A 2,829-nucleotide genomic window follows, 5' to 3' on the forward strand; every position below is an offset into this window, starting at 1 on the left:
GTGATTATAAGAATCACTCTCCTAGGATGTCCGGTTCTTGGAACGCAGTTGGCTTTGATGGGCAGGGCAGCGAGGTAGCAGCACTAGAAAACGGGACAGCAGGGCTTGTAATTGGAAGGTTGCTGATTCAGTTCCCCACTGGGGTGCTTCTGTTGTACCCTTGGGCAAGGTTCTTAACCTACAACTGCCTCAGTAAAATATCCAGCTGTTTAAATGTAAGCTATGTAAGTTACTCTAGATAAGTGCATCTGCCAAATGACAATAATGTACTGTAATGCTGTGTAAAAAGCATCAAGTGAGGGAGGGGTTTTGCCATAAAGGTTTGGGTTATAGTTTCATCTATGTGATGTGGCCTCTCTGCTACCAAATCAACATTTTGCTCTCCACAAACTCTCTACATGTGAGAGTGTGCCAAATGGCTGCTTTGATGTGACCACCAGGTGAAATCTGTGAAAATGTATCATTTTCATCTTGTTCATGGAAGGATCCCATTGATGTGGCCTCTTCATTGGTCTCGCAGTAGTCTGTTGAGTGAAAATTCTTTATGACATGCTGTGTCATGTCTTCTTTGTTTTATGGTTAGGACCATTGCACCTTATTTAATGATGGATTTCTCAAATACCATTGCTGGTGGAATGATTTGAAATTAAGAGTCATATCGGAAGACAAAACCATATAGAATAGTTATTTCCGTAACCGCTCCAAATCCAAACAAATATATGGTCACTAAATAGCTCTGGAGTGACGGAGTAAGTTTAACTTAGATGTTTCAGATTGTTGATAATAGGTTTTACAGTTACCACAAGAGCATGTTCTGAGATGTGTTGAAATTATAATGTTAGAGCATTGCACTGCATTGTAGCTTTCTCTTTTGATGAACATACCAATAGCTTTTTTTTGTGTCGGTATGGATAAGCATGTATGTCTTTCAAAGCCTTTCTGACACCATTGGTACACATCAGCCAAATTTCATCAAACTTTGAAAACCAATTAGAGTGGTTTATTTGACATGCCTCAGGGGCAGGTGGAAGATCTGATATGAATGTGCTTCTGCCTGTCTCCTTGCCACTGTGTTGCCACTGTAATTACAGTTAGGAGCTGCTGTCAAGAACATATTCATTAACCTTTCATTTGTCCCTCCAGAATGTGTGCCAACAATGAGAGTGTCTTATGGTGTGGAAAGGAACAGAAATTAACTTGTGACAAATTCAAAGGTGAGATGTCACCTGAAAGCCTTGAATCTTTACAGTGGGTTTGCTGTATTACCCAGGTGTGCCGGACAAACAAGTCCTCAGCTTGGTCTTAAAGCCAAAATCTGTGTTTCAGGGGAAAGAAGCCAATGGGTGGGTCTCCAGAGGTTTGATGGTGTTGGAACTTAGCCAAGGGATTCAGCCAACTTCAGCGCTGAAAGGAAAGGTTTAGGTTCAAAGAAGAAACGTGCGAGATTGCCCTTACAAGGCAAGCTTTCTGAAGGCCGTATATACTTGCACACATACTCAACAAATCCCCATTGACAGGATCAAAAGCAAAAATATTCATTACAAGCACAAGGGGCCCAATGTTGCTGCGCTATGTGACCAATCATCAACTCTTTGCAACAGGCACTTCAATTTTCAATGGTGGTACTGCTGGTCTCTTATAGGAGTGCTCTGCAATAATTTATTTCATTTCATTTTCACTGCGGTACCAGTCTAGAAAGCAGTTAATCAATATGTTTGTAAAGGCACTGTTCGCAACGACGTTTCTATTCGTTAAACCGTTATTGCGCTGGTTTTGTCATGAATGAATGTATGATATATCTGTATAGCGCGCCTCGCATTCGCTTCATCAGTGTTGGCAGAGATTTTGATTGCCACTCAGTCCTTCGGCTATGTGCCTTTGTTTTTTTCCCTCCATGGTAAAACTGGGAGGAATGAAATGAAATCCGCGTGGAGATGCCATCTGGTGACGCCATGACTGGAACAAGTGTCAGAGCCATCTCGTATACGCACGACATAATCCGTCCTTTTGAAATCCCCTCACCCGACCGTAAACAGATTTATTTTTTTTTATTTGTAACGGAAGCAACTGAAATCATTTTTGCATTCTTATTTGCTATTGTGGTTGTCTTTGTGTAATTTAAGAAAAGACAAGCAACTCATTTCAATTGCTTTATCAAGTCGGCTTTTTGTAGTTTGACCATTTTGATTTTCAGACCAATATCAGAACATAATAAAAAGTATTCCTTAACCAAAAGGAAATAACCGTGGGAATTGACCATCTTAGTGTTTCGTTGCGATATGAATAGCCAGGCCAATGATGTATGCATTTCAGAAAACTCCTGTGGCAAGCAGGTGTTCTTTCCCCAAGTATAGCTCACATTTACGACCCGATTATAAATTGAAGGGTTAATACGGTAAATAATGACACAAGTTTATTTCATGAGTATCCTATGCATCGTATCTTACAAACATGAATCTACCTTTTTACAAATCTAAAATAATATTTCCCTACGCTCAAGTGAAAAGAAGTGAATACAGTTACGCGCGACAGTGACAGTCCGTCTTGAGACAAAACAAGCATTGGGTGAACGGCTGAGTTCACGCCCATGAATGGACAGCGAGGGCGGGGTTTGCCTGTCTAAGATGAATCCTTCTTTGATCAAATTTTCTCCGCGGGCTGCAGGGTACAATTTGCCGTTGGGCATGATCTCGGGTCCACGGGATGACGATGCGGGCACATTGGGTTTGATGTGACATCCACAGTGCGTGCTAAAGCCATTGATAACGAAACGCGCGGAAGGCGGGTGGAGCTACACCTTTAACTGCGATTTATGAAAGTACTGTTCTT

Source organism: Megalops cyprinoides, chromosome 4, assembly GCF_013368585.1.
Source record: "Megalops cyprinoides isolate fMegCyp1 chromosome 4, fMegCyp1.pri, whole genome shotgun sequence".
NCBI lineage: Eukaryota > Metazoa > Chordata > Actinopteri > Elopiformes > Megalopidae > Megalops > Megalops cyprinoides.